Genomic DNA, 19808 nt, shown 5'->3' with positions numbered 1-19808 from the left:
CAGACCGGCCAGGTTTGAAGTCACTTCTCCATGCCTCTGAGTATTCTGCTTCAGCTCCGAACACAGCCATGAACTGCCCTCTTCAAATCATCCCCGTGAGGCTTGCTCATGAGTGGCCTCAACTCTGATGGTTTTGACTCTGACTTACATGGATTTCCCAGACTTTACTAGGACACGTCAAAGAAGTCTCACCACTCCCACGGCTATCTCCCCAGATAGATGCCAATCCAGCTCAAAGTGGATTTTTCATGGACTCCTGACCTTTCTCTGCTGGTGACTACTCTTCTCTCCCTTCCTCAGCTCTGATTTCCAAGCAGCCTTGCATCAGTGCTTGTGTGTAGCATTGGACCATCTTCTTCAGGAATTGATCATTTCACTGACAGAAAAATCTTTTCACTGCAGATCTAGAGTTATGACTGTACACCAAAATTGGTATCAGTCAGGGTTCTCCTGAGAACCAGAACCAATAGGACAGTGTGTGTGTGTGTGTGTGTGTGTGTGTGTGTGTGTGTGTGTGTGTAAATATAATGAGGGGTCTGGCAAGTCCATAATCTGTAGATCTGTAGGGCAGGCCAGGAGGCTATGGCTGAAACCCAGTTGGTAAGTCAGATAAAATGCTTTCATTTTCCCACATTCAATATGGTGGCTTGTAGGAAATAAATGCAAAAGCAATTACTTATAATCAAATAGATATAAGTCTTTTTCACAATAAATGGTCTGTTTTCAAAAAAGAACATTCTATAAAATATATTCTCTTAGATGTCCCAATCTGGCTCAAAGTTGATACGAGGGATAGTATTGACAGAAGAAAAGTCTACCAAACAGGCAGAGAATGATGCATTAAATTATTTATATAAAATGTATTTGGTTGGAGCTCTGTAAAGCTAAATTAAAATGTTTATATAAACTTGAGACTATTCTGTAGATTGAGTTAGTAGAAACAGAATGTACTAAGTATGTGATTTAGAAGAATGTGTGTGGGTCAGTGAGGTAGGTAAAGATACTGGCTAGAGAAAGAGAAAAAAAAACTGTCAAGATTCCATGTTCTTAAGAGCACAGCATACAAGTGAGCCAGGAATTTAGTTTGAGTCAGAACAAGTGGTCAGAGCTCCCAATAGGAAAACATGAATGGAGGTCCTTCCTTAGGCTAATGATTTATTATGAGTAGAGCCACCTGCAAATGAATTACAAAGTTGGAAGGAAGGAAGCAACAATCTGCATGTTTTCATTTTGGAGACAAGATTGAGGTGAAATGGGAAGGGTCTGAGAAGAGACTGTGGAGAGCATGTTAGGCATGGTACCTGACTGCTACTTATCTTGTCACTCACTAGCACAAACGGGCCTAGGGCATTCCTGGTTTGTCTGGCACTCTCATTCGATGGAAGAGGACCCAAGAGGATTCAACAGCCCCCCGACATGGCTCAGTGGTTGAGCGTCCACCTATGAACCAGGAGGCCCCAGGTTTGATTCCCGGTCGGGAACATGTCCAGGTTGTGGACCCGATCCTCAGTGTGGGGCGTGCAGGAGGCAGCCAATCCATGATTCTCTCTCAGCATTAATGTTTTTCTCTCTCTCTCCTTTCCTCTCTGAAATCAATAAAAATATTAATAAAAGAGGATTCAACAGATCATGGCTATTAGGCCCATGCTGTTACGTTATTTTAGGGAGCAAGAGATCTCTAAAGAGGGATTTATGGCATTCAGAACAGTTGAGGAGTATGGATTGGTGTGGCTATACAGAAATCCTTGTCATGCAATCATACTTAAAAAGGTCTTGTTTCAGAAGTAGATGGAGCAACCAGAACATGGTGAGAATACTGTCAGGAGACTAAAGCTCAAAATTAGCTGAGGCCAGAGTAAATGAATAAAGATAGAAGGTATGTTCAGAACCAATAAGATGGATGAAACCCAATTGCTTGGGACAGATGGTGAGATTCCAACTAATAACAAAGAAAGGGAGAGCCACTTTTATTTCTAGCTTCTCCAACAAGACTGGAAATAAAACTGGTTTTATCTATAATCTCATTAAAAGCTGGCAAGAAAAATTGAAGATAAGTGGGAAAATATTAAGAGCATTTAGGAATTTTGGAAGATTTTATTTTATAAGGACTCTGTGAGCTCAGAGTCACTATCAGGCATCTTTGAACCATCTGATCAAGAATGAAAACAAGGCCAGAAGACTAGTAATGAACAAATGCTCTTCCAATTTTGAATATGAGGAATTCTGCAAACTACACATTGGCAAATATGATTTTTATTTCAGAGAAAGTGTCTAAAATAGAATATTAAACAGATGGCTTGTGAGCACAGAGAAGAGGAAGCAGTGACTCATTAGGCAAAGTCGTGCCAAACTAATAATCACCCTCTTTGTTAATTATACTCCTAGATTGGTGAAACAGGAAAAATTGGGGAAACCTTCAGAAAAGCCTGCTTTGGTTTCAAAAGGGCATTTGCCAAAGACTCTCATGATAGCTTGGTAAACACAACAATGAACTATTAGCTGGATGTTGGGACAGTCAGGTGAATTATAGCTAGGTGAACAATGACTTCCTAAAAGGTGTTGATGTCAACTGGAGGAAATGCTGAGAGAAATGTCACATGGCTGGGCAGATTTCAACATTTCATCAATTGCTTGGAAAGGACATAGAAGGCCACATAAAATTTGCAGATGATACAAAGGCACACAACCAAAAGAGCTAATATGACAGATGCAGGAATTGAAATTCAAGATTATTTTGACATCTAGAACTCTAGGAAGAAACCAGTAAGATAAAATTTAACAAGGATACATGTGAAATTATATACTTAAAACTTCATGGATATAGACTATTAATGACCTGCCTAAACTTCTAACCCCTCAGGCTCTAACTCTGCCTAATAAATCATATGTCTCTGATCTTTTGCTCCACTGGCATGCCCTTGAGTTTCCCTGGTCTTAGGTGGAAATATAGGAAGTATTTTATCAGTGTTTTCACTCATGCTGTTGGACTAGCTCTGGAGTTATGACTGCAATCCTTTCCTATACACAATGTTCACAATAACGGAGCTCCTCCCTGTTATTCCATAGTCTATGGCCCTGATCTCCAGTGTCCTTTTGGCTGTGTCCTTGAATCAGCTGCTCAACACTTGCCCATTTGGATCTTCATGATCATCGATGAGATGGAACTCAGTGAATCCCCTGCACACTGGCCTTGCTTCAAAATTATTCTTTATCTTGAGTTTTGTAAGGGCTTTTGCTTGCAGTACATAATTCCTAAGTTTGATACAAGATTTGAATGTACCTCAAGCTCTTTCCTCACGTAGACTGGCTGGAAATATAGACGTTGGTACAAGGCATGAAAGCAATCATCTAGTTGAAGTTGAAGCCAAAAATGTGACTATTATGTAAGGAAGAAGAGAGCTAAGAACAGAAGTCTGAGAGAAACCAAGGAAGTTGTGGTTAAAGAGAGCCTACAAAAGTAATGAAGAAGAGAACAGCCAGAATGATGGGGGGTTAATCCAGGAAAGTTAGTAATACAGAAGGCCAAGATGTGGACAGTTCCAAGAGGAGTTAATCAATAATGCTAACAGGATTAAAGACTTAAAAGATTTCATTTGGATTCAGCAAAAGCTAGCAATAACATTGGCAAATGCTCCTTCTGGGGGAGGTTGGAGGAAAAGGCTAATTGTCAAAGGGTGTGAGGGAAGAGGTTTGGAGAACTGGAGATGGTGAGGTTCACCTTCACACTTGAATAAGGGAGAGTGAATAGCAGGGCAGTAGTTAGAAAGGGGTAAAGTGTTAGATGAGAGAAGGGTGCGCAATTGTGTGCTCACTGCCATTTATATATGTGGCAAGGAAATGTCATTAGAGGAAGAAATGGAAGGTTCATAAATTGTGTTTTTGATGGAGGAAACTCCTTATAGATCCACCTATATATCTTTGTGTTTCTTCCCCCTTCTCCTTTTCCTTTTTGTATCCCACTTAGATTTCCTTCCTCTCTCAGACCTTCTGTTCTTTCTTACATCCCCTTTTTTTGAGGTCAGGGACTATGCTTTTTATTTTTCTATATTCACACCACTATCATCCCAGTCTGTTGCCTTGAGTGGGCTCAGTGATATGTCATGCCTGAATGGAGATATGAGCTAGCATTGATAGGGACTGCTCAAAACACACGCTAGTAACAGAAATATGAGAACTTGTCTCTGTACTTTGCTTAGCCTATAAAGTGCTTGGCCTACCTTATTTGCAGTCCCAATATTAGTTCAGAATTCTATTATATCCTTTACCCAGAACTGCTGTGAGCCACTCATTGTGATCAATGAACAGGCTGGCTTCTGGAATGACCAAGACATTTGGAAAGGAAATGGAGAATCTGCACATATGAGTAATCTGGTCATTTCTCTTTTTGGTGGGGTGAAAAAGCCAGCTCTCCAGTTCACTTCCCTAATTGGCATTCACAACTCTGCTGCTCTCATGATCCTTAGGGGTAAAGGTCACAAAAATATTTTCAAATTTTGCAAATTTTTGTTGTTAAAGAAATTGCTTTCTAATTTTTTTCAGCAACAAAGACTCTGACAAAACCCATCTTTACTTTGCTGGGTGCAACCAACATGTATTAATGTGGGAAAAGTAATAAAAATTGGGAATCATTTTAATGGATAGATGACTCACCTAGTGTCTTTTCCAGGTACACAATATTTTGCTTATTTCTTATGCTTCCTCTTGCCCTCACCAAATTGATCAATAATCATCATGTTTAATTTTCTGACTTCATTGTTGTATACTCCAATAGTCATTGATCAGAAGTTCTCAAAGTATCAATTTATTAGTTTTAGTAAAAACACATTTAATAGAATAACCACATAGAGGCACTAGATGTATGATGATACTGTAATAAAGATGAAGAAACTACATCCATAGCAATAATTCCCACTTTGCTCTTCCAAAAGTTTAAGATGACACAAGAAAAAGAAATGACTTGATATCTGTCTCTCTTCACCAGCATTCTCCAACACCCCTAGGAGGATCTGTTAGTGCAACAGCAATTTCAGCATTAAAATGCAATCCATGAACTTTCTGTACCTAAGAAAAGACATGTAAGTCTCACAGCAGCCAAACCAAATTAAAAACATAGAAAAACAGATTACTGTATACCTGATGATTCTAGATAAGGAGTAAACACTAATCAAAAGATGTCTTGGATCAATAAAGAAAAAAAATAAAAAAAGATGTCTTGGGCATATCTGATTCAGCCTTTGCTAGCATTAAGTTATGGGTCATGTATACAGGGCACAGAGGCAAATGGTAGTGGGAAATGTCTGAGTTTGGTTGAAGGTCAGGGGGCCCAGTTACTAATACCCCCATATCCTTCCCCTGCCCCACCTTCTAGGAGGCTGTTTCTGTTTTATCAAAAGAAGTAACAAAGCCCAAATGATGCATATATCACCACAATTATAATTATTTGTCAATCTGTAAGTTTTCTTTTGTGCTTTTGCTTGTAGAAATTTGGAGGTTTGTCATAAAACTATGTTGTATGCTATGTTGTAGCACTGCTGTAACTTCCTGGTTCCATGAGATGGAATGAGAGAGGATAGAGAGCATGCAGCTGCAGGAGAAATCACAGAGTGCCTCTAAGAAGACTATGCTCTTTTCTTCTCTGAGCAACATGGCTCTGCTTGGCTGCATCAGCAAACTGTGGAAGTGGAGTGAAGTCCTGGCATAGTGGAGATGCATCCAGGGCGTGGCTGAGGGGTCAGGACTGCTCAGAGAGTCCTGGGCAAGCTGGAAAGACTGGGCTTTTGTTTCTGGAAGATAATATTCAGGGGTGGAAATTCAGCAGAGAAAATTGCCTATTGCCTGACCTTTTCTCTGCTCTCCCAGACTCAATTGACAGTCAATTACAGAGAATGACTGGTGAGATTTTCAGTTTTAAGCAAATTTGGTACTTCTTGTTTTTGAGCCCAAAAGTGAAGAGGAAATCTTATTTTCTTAGAAGAGCAATATCAGTCCCCCTTGCCTGCAACAGATCTGCTTCTTGTTGGGTGAAAATTTTAATAAGGGAGAGAAACCCAACCCACCACTACTTCCCCAAAAAACAACAGCAAAGGAACATGTTTCTGTAACACAAAGAAGTTCTAGTGATTTCTAAGGTGCTGAGCCTCTAAACTATAAGGCTGTTTTCCCTCCATGAGTGGGGAGGGCTGGAGCTCAGATCAATAGACTGGGTTCTGTCTGGGGATAGTGGTGAGCGGGGTGGGTAGAGAAATGGAATGGCAGGTCTTGGAGAGGACATGTTTAGAGGAAGCACAGAATGGTCAGGTGGAGAACTTATATTTTGTTGCTAATTATCTTCCCCATCTCTTTGTGAAATATTCAATAGAATCCAAATGACTTGCCAATGTACTGTTTGGAAGATGGGGCAATGGGTTATTGGTCTCATGGTGGTGGTGGTGGTGGTTGTATGTGTACAAGTGTGAGAGAGTATGGGTTGGGGATAATAGGGGAAAACAAAGCCACTCAAGAGAGACTTACCACAACTAATCATACCATTTAGCTAGCTGTCACTCTGTGCCCAGTACCGTGCTAAGCGCTTTATATGTGTTATCTCATTTAATCCTCATAACAATCCAACAAGACACTAGTGTGCTTTCTGTTAAATCTGTGTCAATAGCCTCCCTCTTCAGATAAGGGACTGTGAGCATCTCGCAGGCAGGACTGTGCTTTATTTATCTTGGTATCTCTATTGTCCATTACGTGGCCTGGCACAAAGAAGGTACCAGTGATTATTTGTTCAGTTGAATTGTGTAGAGAAGGAGATATGATTGAAGATGTAGATTGAAGTTAGATTCATTGACAGATCAAGTTTGGATTTCGTCTTAATTGTTGGGGTGATTGGGTATATGATGGGGTGAATCAACAGCATGAAAGTTTTTTGATTAAAAATTTCATTCTATTTGTCTTGGTTCATAAACTTCCAGCAGGTAAGACTTACATGGTAAAGCTCAATGTCACTCAGTACTGTATCTTGCATGAATACATTTTTTCTTGACACATTATTTTTGATGATTGGTTACAATGTCAAAGATCAGTCAAGGGTGAGCCCAAGGAATATTTAGAAGCTCAAGTTTCTCTCTGAGTTGCCCTTTGCTTTGTAAAAGAAATGGATGCAACAGGCTTATCAAAACTGAGGAAAGTTATTCTTTTTAACATTGAACTTTCTGCAAAAAATGATTGGTTGCCAATTGATAATACAGATCATTATTGTGACCATAACAATAATGTAATATATTTTTTTACATATTTTTGTCTTGCCCAATTTGGCAAGAAGGGAAGAATCACAGAACTGCAGAAGTTCCTGCTGGAGCAGAATCAGGATAATCAGCTGTCCCAAAGTCACGCGACTTCTCAGTCTGCCTTGGTGATAAAGGGAGTCCATAAGCTTATTCCAGTTTTTCTGACAACTTAGCAGAAACCATACATTTTCTCATGATCAGATCATGCAGGATAACTGAGCTAAGCTTATTTGCTTTTGGCAAATATTTTAGCAGCCTGATGTGCTAACCCTGTTCATCTCTTGCTGATTAGAAGCTCTGATTAATAGTTGTATATGTCTTTGAATAAATAAATGAAAAGACAAATGAATTGTTATTTTGTAAGCCATTTTTTTTGGGGGGTGTAGAAATATTTTTAAGCAAATATTCCTCAAGAGACGTGCAGATAAAAATGACCTTTGGAAATAATAACTGGAAAGCCATTCATCCACTCCCCTCACTTTTATTGATGGGGAAATTGGGGTCAGAGTGTTCAGTTGGCCCCAGGCCCTATTCCAGGATCTCTCTGACCCACCACATGTTTCATACCCCTGGATGCCGCAAATCCTTTACTGAGCTGGTTGAAAATGTATCTCCTCAGCTGTTTTTGTTCAGTATGAGAATATATGTTCTCCAAATTCTTTCCCTGCATTCTGCCTTTTTCAGTGAATCTAAGGAAATGCAAACCCTTTGTTTTTGGCACAATAGGACATGGATTAAAGGATACCTAATTACACGGAACTGTGGTGATGCAGTGGAGGTGACAACAAAAGGAAGCCCATGAAGTGTTTGCCAGAAACCTGGCTGGATGTCCTTTAAAGAATCATCACCAAGGCTTTGTTTGAACACATTGGTGTGCTTGTTCCCATCTCACTTTCTCACAAGTCATTGTCATCTCCTTGCCGCTCTGGCTCTCTGTGATCCCCACTTCTTCCTTCTGAAACCACAGAGCCTATTTGCTGAGACATCAGCCTGGGCCGAGCAGCCGCAAACCACTTTTAAACATTCTTTTCACCAGTATTTTCTCCAAGGTAATGAAAGAAAATATTATGCTTCTTAAAGGAAACAAATTGCTGTTATTTGCATCAAAGGAAAAGGCACAGCCAGCCTGCATTTCAACAAGACAGATCGCAGGTAAATGGCTGCTAATTCTAGATAATGGGATGCCGTGGACATGCTATGGTGTTTGAAGGAAAAGAACAACATGTGTAAAATACTGACCTTTCGGACAATGACGTAGAAAATGTGAAAAATCTTAAGTCTTTTCAAGTTATTTGTTTCCATCTTCATTGAAAGGAATTCAAGGCCTGAGGAGTGAAACAAAGATTTAGAAAAAGCTGAAGTAAGTGAAATAAGATGAAAATGTGACATCCATCCATTTATTATTTATTCATTTATTTTAATTAACTCAATTTAAATGTAGCTTTTTTTTTTGGAAAAGAGAGAACATGCATATCAATGTCACCTGCAGAACAGCCTGTGAAATAAAGAGAGGCACCCTTCCCAGTTAGTTCATCTTTGTGATACCCCAGGTTCTGTGGTGCAGTCACAAGTCAGCCAAGTCTTGTGACATGGATGGGAGATTTGGCCAGAGCAGGCCTTACATCTTCTCTTCTTACTTGGCTTTTTCACTTGGGATGGGAAGTTCATTTTTCAAAATAATTGTTGAGTGCAATTTAGGAAAGTTGAGGTCAGCCAGCTTCATCGGCTCATGGAAAGTAAGCAGAGGAATTCTTCCCAGAGGTGCTATAAAGCTACCCCACTCAGCTGTGATTGAAGGAATGCATCCTTCCTTCCTTCACATCCACACGCATTTCTGCACATGCTCCTTAAAAAGCTACAATCCAGTCTTTTGAGTCCATCTGTGGTAGTCAGTTAGACAGACATGAGCAGAGCAAGAACAATGGGCCAGTTACAGAAGGTCACCAGGACAGAAGGTCCCAGACACCTAGCAATGTGAAAAACTGGTAGAGCAAGTTTTGGGGATAAGTACTGTTCATCAGGACCTCACCCTAAGATTGTCTCTGGTCATGCAGGTCAGATTTCCCCCCTGACCTTCTCTCCCCTGGCATGTACCCAGTCATGTGGTAGACCCCCACCCTTAGAGGAGAACAAGGGGCTGAAGGAAAGATACTCACTTCCATACAAGGACAGAAGATGACTGGACAGGCCCCAATAGGTCAGCTCTAAGAAGAAAGCAGTTAATTCCCCTCCAAGGGTTAAAGGAGCTCTAGCCCACACCACAGGGCAGCTCCTTGAGCCACCTGCTTGAAATTTCTTTTCGAGTGTACTTTTTCTTGGCTTGCTTAATAAATCTTCTCCCTCAAGTTTGAGTCATGGCTCTGAATTCTTTTCCTAGCCAGAACTCAAGTACCTAGGTCTACTTTAGCCATTTACACATCTGGTCTGAGTAACACGAATTTCTTTGAACACAGAGCTAATAATATCTACCTCCAAGTGTTGTTGGGAAGATTCAGTGAGGAGCTGTGCACAAATGTTCTGGGGGTTTCTTTCTACCTCTACCTTCTCACCTGTTTTCTGCCTCCACAAATTCTTTTTGCAAGGTCTGATTTAGAAGTCTCAGAGTAAAGAAAGAAAAGTTAATATAAGAAGGTTAGAAGTGAAAGATTTGGAAACGTCCACACACTATTTTTAGTAAATCCAATGTAAGCATTACTTTAACATTTTTTCCTTAGTATATTAATTCTCATTTTCCTTCTCTCCTCATCAGGAAAGAATTTCTCCATAATAGTCTTCCCCTATCACTCTGGGAATTATTTTCATGTTTCTTTATTTTTCACCTTGAAAACCACTGGGATAGAACTAAAGCATAGATAATAATTCTGTTGTGCTTACCCAACAGTTAATTTTTCAATATGAGGATGGCTTGAAATATACATATGTAATATTTCTCTCTCTTTCTCTCTCCATATATATTCCAGTGGGAAACACATGGGCTCATGTGTTTGGGATTAGCTAGTTCTGGGGAACCTGTTGGAATGAATACCACCACCACCATGCTCTTAGCAAACATGGAGGAGTCATTGTTTATGGGATGAAGTTTCCTGTTTTTCTAGTAATGTCTCATCTGCCTTGGACCAACATATTAGAATATAAAATAATTTCGAAACTCACTCGTCTTACTCTTCCCCACCCCGTTTCAACCTTAACCATCTTATTTGGTGTTAGGGATCCCAAAGGACAAATCACAAAGCTATTCCTGCTCTTAAAAAAGATTTGAATGATGGTGACAAAATTTGAAACAGGCACCAATGGGTCTTAAAGAATTCCATTAGTGTTATTGATGTCCTACATTATACACATTTAATGGGATCATTAGCCAAATAACAGAATAATAAAATTTTAAATCTGGAACAAAGCTTTGGTAAACTAACCCACATCATTTATTTTACAGATGAGAGAAATGAGACTAGGAGAAGTGAAGTAACTTTCTCAAATTCACACAGTGGCAGGGCTGGGGTTAGTGCCCAGTACTGGGCTTTACACACATTGGTGGCCTCATGGATGTCTGAAGACCTTGATTAAGCTTTTCTATGTTTCATGATGACATCACTGTGTTCTGAGGATCTGGGGAACAAGAGATGTTTATGAACTTATGAATTTATGTGAAATATATTGTAGAAAAAAGCAAGGGCTTTCTTGTTATATACTCTTGCCATTATTGATGAGGTTTTTTTTTCTGGGAAAAACATATCAAAATTGTGGCAAAATATATCAGCCCTGAAACTTAATATTGAAAAACTCAATAACTCACCAGAGACTCAAACCATAGAAACATTGCCACTATATCCCTTAATTCAACACAGTGTTCTAAAATCTGACTTTCAGCTGAATTGGAAATTAGACATCAGAGAAGGGAAGATGAAGAAGTTGACTCACTGTAGGTTGCCTAAGGGAAGTGAGACTGGCTCTCTGTTGACTGTCACACTCCCAGTGGGAACATACATGGAATGCTCAAAGTTTATGTATTAGCCGTGGGAGAGAATATGACCTTAAATAAAAATATTCAAATTTATAAAAGTTATGGAACATTGTGCTTATTAACATTGATTAGTATTTAGCTATAGAGTTTCTGATGAGTTCTTAGAATCATAGTTGATGAGTTCTTGGAATCATAGTTGAACCCAGGACTGTCTGATGAGAAAGTTGAGAAAAGTATAGAACAAGTGAAAAATGTGATTGAAAATTGCTTGGCCCTGGTTGTTGGTTTTCTCAGTGCTTAGAGTGTCAGCCTGTAGACCAAATGGTGTCAGGTTCAAAAGCACATACCTTGGTTGCAGTTTCAATCCCCGGCCTTGGTGTGGGAGGCAACCATTTGTCTGACACCAATGTCTCTCTCTCTCTCTCTCTCTCTCTCTCTCTCTCTCTCTCTCTCTCTCTCCCTCCCCCTCTCTCCCTCCCTCCCTCCCACTCCCTCTCCCCTCTCTCCTCTCCCCTCTCTCCTCTCCCCTCTCCCCTCTCCCTTCCTTCCACTCTCTGAAAGAATCAATGGAAAAAATATTCTTGGGTGAGGATAAAAAAAAAATTCCTGCGGAACCATCATCTAGAGATAACCATAATCAACCATTTGGTAGATTTCCTTCTTATGTTATTTTTTTCTCTTGCCTTAAAGATTTGTTTGTTTGTTTGTTTGTTTGTTTGGTTTTGGTTATCTCTGTCTCTACTTCTACACCCAACCTTATCCCTATTTCTATGTAATTTTAAAAAATCATAGGTAGGAATGAAGCTGGGGGATAGAGGTGTGTGTGTGTGTGTGTGTGTGTGTGTGTGTGTGTGTGTGTGTGTGTTGTCAGGGGGTCAGAAGTATGGGACCTGGTGAACAACATGAAATCTTTGACAGACAGAACACATTTTTGAAAGTGATGCCTTTTAACAGTTGTGCAGAGAATGAGGGAAAGGTGTTGGAGATATTTCCTGTCACACAGTAAGAATACAGTTTGCATCATGTGTTATTTACATACCCACAAGCATGCAAGCACGTGTGCGTGCGCGCACACACACACACACACACACACACAATGCTGACCATGACTCATTAAACTGATTTCACAACCAATGAAAAATGATTTGAAACCTCTGAGTTAAGAGAAGTAGAGAAACTGAAGTGGTCAGATGGAAGGAGGCTTGGTGGAAGTGACTCCCTCATTTTATGTGTCTTTTCTGAACAATCGGGCTGGGAAACAAGCCCTGATTATACCCCCACCCCCCCAACCCAGCAGCTAGCACCAGGCTCCATTTCAGACCAATGGAGACCTTATGGGGTGCTCAGTGTTGTTTTTCACTCTTTTCCACATTGAGTGTGGCTTTCATTTCAGCTATGAGGAATAAACACAGAAACATTTTAGAGAAGACAGGAAGAATAATATTGGGAAAATATTATCCTAAGTTAAAATTCTGGCACTGGGCTTGTCCGTGGTCCAGGAGGTCCAGGGGTAAACTCGGACCTCCAGGGTGAGTTGTGTAAGCAGAGGGGCTGTTCGTTTGACCGGTGCCCACTCACCCTCTGGGGTGCTTCAGCTGAAAGTATTTACACAAGCCTAGCCTGTAGCATAAAGGGAAAAGGGCAGGGTTCAAAATTGCAGACATAGTATAAGCTAAACTATGTAAATATTGATAGGAATCATATTTCTATCTGTTTAACTATCCAAATGCCTGAAAAAATACACCAAAATATTTTTAAAATGGGTTTCTTTGCTTGACTGGATTAGTAAAGTAGTTATGTTCTTCCTGATAATATTCTGCATTTTCCAACTTTTAAGAATTCTGCATGTATTACTTTTTCAAATCAGAAACTTTATAAGAAACTAAACTGCCAAACTGTTTTCTGAAATGGTTGTGCCATTGTATATCCCAAGCAGCAGTGTTGGAGAGAACCAGTTATCCCACACTTTTCCCCCTACATCCTTAAGGCTTAGATATTTGACTCCAGACTCCTTTTCTAAATATAAGCATTTAAAATGGTAAATTCCTCTCTAAAGATTGCTTTAGCTATGTGCAACAATTTTGATATGCTGATGTTTATTATTATTTAGCTAAGATATGAAAAAATTTCCTTGATGATTTCTTCTTTGATCCACAGATTATTTAACAATTTGTTATTTAATTTCCAAATTTTCTAGGCATTTCTCTGTGGTTGATGTGTGAGTTAATTCTGTTGTGGTCGGAGACTATATTCGATATGATTTCAATTCTTTTAAAGATATAAAGACCTGTGCTGTGGAGCAACGTATGGTTTATATGGGTGAATAGTCATGTGCACTTAAAAGAGAATGTGAATCTGCTTGTATTGCATGCAGTGCTCTATAGAAATCAATTGCATTAGTTATTTTGCCAAGCAGAGTTCAATACATCTTTCCTGAGTAAAGAGAGCGGCAATTCTCCTGGTACGGAAGGGTCACAGAGTCTGGGAATTCAAAGTTTCCAAGTACATCGATCTGTGTTCCCAGCCCAGTCCTCGGGGTCCCACTCCTTCCCCTCAGGGTCCTGAACTTGGCGCAGCACTTGCTGGAGTAGAGATTTCAATCTTCTCTGGCTCCACTCCCCATAGAACTAACTCTGAGTCCTGACCCTCGGCTTTCTCCACCATTTCACTACAGGAGATGTGTCTTTTTCTGTGCTGTAGTCGCAACTGAATTTCTTTGTCTTCCTCCAGTGCACTCCCAGCACTCAGCAGTAGCCATCGATTCCGTAATCCTTATAATTATTATTTCCCCTAAACCTGGCTAATGCCTTAGACACTGCACCCCTCAGCGCATCCCCTTCCATGTGTATCAATTTCAGTTCATCGCCAGTAAAAGTGTTAACAATCACCCTGCTATGGGGTTCCAGAGATGATCAGTACTCTATCTACTGTCATCTAGTGAGTGGGTGGTCCGGCTCCCAAATCCCAACTTGAGCATCTGAAAGGAAGTAAGAGACACAGGTTTGGGCAGGAACAGAAAGGTGACTGTGAGGTGGCTGCCACCAAGGCTTCGGCTGGTTCAGGAGGAGGCCTGGAGCTAGAATGGCCAACATCTGTCCCCCACTGAGGTCTTTGCAGCTCACATTGACCAGGCATTGGAAGTGGGCCGCCGCCAGGGAGGGAGCATAACCTTGGGCAAGGCAGTGCCCAGAGAGATGGTTTTGTGTGCAATCAGCTCAAATGGAGAAGTGAGGAGGTGGGTGGGAAGAGACTGTAAGGCAGCGGTTCTCAACCTGTGGGTCGCGACCCTTTTGGCGGTCGAACGACCCTTTCACAGGGGTCGCCTAAGACCATCCTGCATATCAGATATTTACATTATGATTCATAACAGTAGCAACATTACAGTTATGAAGTAGCAACGAAAATAATTTTATGGTTGGGTCACAACATGAGGAACTGTATTTAAAGGGCCAGAAAGTTGAGAACCACTACATAAGGCATGGCTTCTCACCAGCCCCAGTGAAAATGCATTTGGGCTCATGTTGCTAACCATATAGTCAGGGCCATGATAGAGGGTGATAAAGACCCTTAGAAACCAGTTTGCCAAGAACATTGTTGCCTCTGTCTCTACTAAATGTGGGGAAGGCAGATCCCATCATCACCCTATATCTGGTCTCACTTCTCCAGGCTCTCGCTGGAATGGGAGCTGAATTTATCCCTGCGGAAGGATGGCAGGATGTTGTTCACACAGTGCCCCAGAGAGAATGAGAAGGGCTGTGACAGAGGAAGTACCTTCACGCTCACTGCTAATGGTGCTAGAAAAACAGCCACCTCGATCATTATATACCTGAAGCACAATCCAGTGCCCATCTTCCTTTCAGAAGGACTTACTAGAAAACGTAGCTGGCATGAGTTGGAAGCATGGTCCACAATCTGAGACTAGGACAGAGGTGGGCAGGAGGGAAGTGGGAAGCAAGGGTAAAACAAACAAAAAGAGAACTATGTCTTTAGGTTAACCTGTTAGGATTCACTTAGTGCTGACTCTGATAAATTAGTCGTTCGGGAATATTGAAAAGGATGTGAAATTTAGTGGGAAAGACTAATACTTATTGATGTTGAATGGATCAGGTATCTTCCACTACCTAACATGCCATGGAAGGTACACTTTGCCCACTGCCCCCACGGTGGGAGTGTTTTCAACGATGCAGCTTTGAGAGAGAGCACTGTGTTGTTGAGACTATCCAGTCAGAATATGTGACTGAACCCCATTAAGGCCTCTATATAAAGTTTGAAAGTTCTGGCGGGTGGGTGCAGAAATCTACTTGTCTTGGCAGTTAAGTTCCCATGTTTATTACACCTGCCACCTACCAATCTGGAGCGGTCGGCCTCTTTCTTCCGCCTCTCCATGACCACTGTGTATGGGGAGCCCATTTACAAACCAAGGTCCGGCACAGATTCAAAGGGTGCAGATAAATTTCACCTCATGATGAGAGAAATAGGCAAGAGCAGGACTTCTGGGGGAGGGGGATGTTTGTGGCCATCTTGGAAATTAACCTACCACGTTTCCAAGATGGGTGAAGGTATAAGGAAGTTTAAAATAGAAGAATTGAAACGTGCATCCTGGGCGTTAACCAGTCTTGTGCTCTTTGCCTTTAACCAAGTTTGCAGGTGAACTGTGAAGGTTTCCTTTTAAGGGAGGAAAAGGGTTATGTGAGCACCCTAATAAACACCTATCACTTGGGATGGACAAGAGCCAGTGGCTCCATCACTATAGAAAGATGTTTATTGCAGTCACAAGTTTTTCTATATTGCTCATCTACAGCTGTTTTGGTGATTTTGAAATAAACTTAATGATACCATAAGGACATTCCCATGCTTGCTCTGCTAAATATGCAACCATAATAAATGTTGCTGGCCATCTGATTACATTAGAAAGGTAAATGAGCTTAAATATGGCTTATCACTGTTGTTTAAGAAACTAAAGCAGGTAATTTGTGAAATCCACAAATATTCCAAATGGAAATTACTTAATCACAAGAAGCATGGGCAACTTTGTGAGACTTTAATAATTTCAATAATCAAAAGGGGGGAGGAAAGTAACAGGATGAAAACTAATGTTTTCTGCACACCTTCTATGTGCCAGGCCTGTTGCATACATTCACTCCATCACGACTCCTAATAATTCTAAATGTTAATAATATTATCACCCTTTTTACAGATGACAAATCTGAAGTCCCACGAGGCAGATGACTTGCTAAAAGCAATCACTCAGATAATTCGAATGCTGGGACTCCACCTGAGTCACTCCCCATTGTCTGATATTTACTGAGATTGATACATATTTTATACATATATTCAAATTATGCATATTTTAGTCTACTTAAGAAATCTATAATTATACCATGAGTATTTTCAGCTGCAACACAGCTTTATAATTATCCTCCTTAATAGCTACATACTAGTTCATATTTGTTTGATATGTTGGACCACAATGTATTTCACCTTTCTCCTGATTTAGACATCTAGGTTTCTTACCTTAGGGCCCAGAATCATGGCCGAGATTTAATCTGGTTTAAAAAAAGATTTCTAAAGATGGTTGTAATTATTCCCCTGGACAAAACATTATTTTTATAATTCATCTGGGCCTTGTCACTCTTTTTTTTTTTTTTGTCATTTCCTTGAAATGCTATTAAGATTAGACCTATTTAGATGATTATGGGGGGTTAAGGGCATGAAATTAGGCACCCATTTATGTGCAGAATATTTCTACTCATTGCATCCAAACACCTCCTGCTTTTTCCAAGAATGAGTCTATGCTCAGAACAAATAGGTTTATGCTGTAAAGCAGTACCTTCAGACTCACCAGGAGGTGATGTCCCAGAACACAGCCGGGAGAGATCAGCATGCATGTCCTGCCTCTAGCCAGTAGATGTCTCTATTTCATTCACCCTCTAGGGTAGGTTCCTCCTGAATGGGAAAGCTTGGGAGCAAAACTGATGGCTGGAAGGTTGTTCCATCCCTTTTGTCACTTTCCACCAGCCTCCACCTTCACTCTCACTCCCTCCCCTAGTGTTCTGATCCGTGGCATAAATGTAATTGAAACAACAGTATCATTTGAGTTTAAACACATTCCCTACGTTACCAAATCGATTTGCCATGGGACTGGGAAGGGAAAGCAATCTCTACAGAGCCCAAGACAGTTCTCTTTAAATAGTACCATACTCTGAACTAAAAGCTGTATTACTGAGTCATCACAATTAATTACACTCGGAGGTGAGAAGACAGGATTTAACGCTCTAATGGGATGTGAATTTAGGCCCGTTATCTCACCCCATTGCTATTTAAAACAAAATCATTTTTCCACGGAGGCATCTGCAACTAAGGAAGGTTTCAAAGCTCAAGTTTAAAGATGTCCCTGGCAACCAAATATTCCTGTTTTAGCTTACTGAATGTTTTAATATGCACATTTGGATTTACTAGATTCTCATCATGAAGGGCATCTCCTTCTGTTTGGGGATTTGATAAAAGAGAACTAGGAGGTTGGGAAGGTCTATTATTTCCATGAGAAATTTTTCAGGTGTAGGAGGTGTGCAGGACGGATGAGTTATAGGAGAAGTAAAAATATCATCTCAAAAGAAGCGTCTGAGATGTGTGTCCATGCAGGCTGACACACCAACACCTCATCACAAGGGATTAATTGATGGGTCCAGTGCAAGTGGCAGGGACTGGGGAAGGAGCTGAGAAAGTAAGTCCTTGTTCTGCAGGCGGGAGGGGGAGTTGGGGGTGTTTAGGGGAGTTGGATGGGTGTGAGTGAAGCAGAGGACTCCTGTGGCCACCTGGGGAGATGGAGCCTAGCCTCTCAGAAGCATCTCTGTGGCATGCCTTTGCCAGAGGGGCTCCTAGGGCACTGAGGGTCCTGGCCCTGCCTGGGTGGGTGGCACCAGCCAACAACTGTGTGGTCCTGAAGGAGCTGCCTGGGACCCTGGAAAGGAGCACCATGGTGGGGGGGGGGAGTCTGGATCTGAAGCACTACTGGGTGACTCGCTCTGGGCCACCCCATGGATCTTGTGCTGCACAGCGTTGGGAGATATGGGTTTCTGTCCCTCTAGGTCCTTCCCTTCCCAACCAGTCAGTTTGCTGCTGGGAAGATCTGATGAGCTGAGTGCTGGGTTCTGGAGTGCTCTGGCTCTGATATCTCTCTGTGTACACACGATAATGCACAGAGCCTTCTGGACGTGGGTGTGATTTTTGACAGCGCACAGGCTGTGCTCCTGTCCCACTGTGGTGTCTCATCAGGACCCTTTTCCTGCCAGCCCTGAGGCTCAGGACCCCCTCTCGAGAGCCTTGAGCCCCCCCCCATACACTGTGTTCTCCTTCCCTTCAACTTCTGTCCCACCATCTTCCCCTCCCAAACTCTTCGTCAGCCCCCCAGAAGCAGCCAGGCACCCCATCCCGCCAAGTTCCTCCTCCCCCAGCCCCAGGTGGCTGCTCTTTATCCAGGTGTTTCCACGGGCACAGCAGCTGGAGCTGCATGGCAAGAGCTCTGGCTGGAAGTCATCTGAGTGTGCGCTGTAAACCACTCACAGTGTGACCTGGACAGCGACCTAAACTCCACGAGCCTGATTTGTTCTATCTGTAGGCGGGAATATTAATGCTTGTCTTGCCCAGTTGTCCAGAGGATGTGAAGAGCCTGGCCATTTTAGGAAAGTGGTTATTCGCTTGGGAGCTCAGGGTAGCCCCTGGTTTATCTGGGATTCCCAGAGCCCCCTGCAGCACTTGGCAGATCTCAGGGATGAAGAATGGAGGATCTTGGGTTGTCCTCCTCATCCAGTCATGGGGGCGGGGGGCATGTCACTGCTCACTACACCTTTCCCAGGGCCCCATGGAACCAGCTCTCCCCTCCCTTTCTTCCCCCATCAGTCTGTTTTCTTCTCTTCCAGCTTTCATCACCACCTGACCTAACACTGGCTTCAGGTTTTCTGGGTAGGCTGGTGGACTGCCTCCTCAAGTAGAATGGAAGTTCAGGGGACCAGGAACACTGTCTTCTATTCCGTGCGGCCCTGTCTTCAGACCCCAGCTTAGAGACTGGAGCATAATAGGTGCTCAGTTAACTGGAGTTGGATGAATGGAAGTTTGCCTCCCAGCACAGTGCCAGGCTAGTCGCAGGCGGCTCAGAGATCCCTGCTGCCTGAAGCTTGGGAGCCCAGGGGGCTCCGGTTTCTTTCTCCAGGAAGGCATGCTCTCTAGGTCCTTCCCTCCACAGTCCGCGGGGAGCAGGGCCCGCAGCTCTGGCTTCTCCTCTGTTCCCTTCCCGGGATCTGGGGGCCATAGCCCTGTGCTCCCCGACCCCCGAGGCTGTCGGCTGTCAGGCGGGCGCGGGCCTGGGCATGCTCAGAGCGCGCAGATCCGGAGGCGCGGTGGCGGCGGGGGAGGGGGAGGGAGCGATTGCCGCCGCCGCTGTGCGCTCGCGGCCCGGGCGGAGCTGCGCAGTCTTCTCGCTGCTGCGCAGGACAGCGGGCGCGCAGCCGTGCCCAACAAGTTGCCGGCCGCTGAGCCCAGAGGCGCCTCCTCCTGCTCCAGGCCCCCTTTCGCCAACC

This window comes from Myotis lucifugus, unplaced genomic scaffold (assembly GCF_000147115.1).
Source record: "Myotis lucifugus unplaced genomic scaffold, Myoluc2.0 scaffold_3, whole genome shotgun sequence".
Classification (NCBI taxonomy): Eukaryota; Metazoa; Chordata; class Mammalia; order Chiroptera; family Vespertilionidae; genus Myotis; species Myotis lucifugus.
This window is presented reverse-complemented; position numbering follows the sequence as displayed.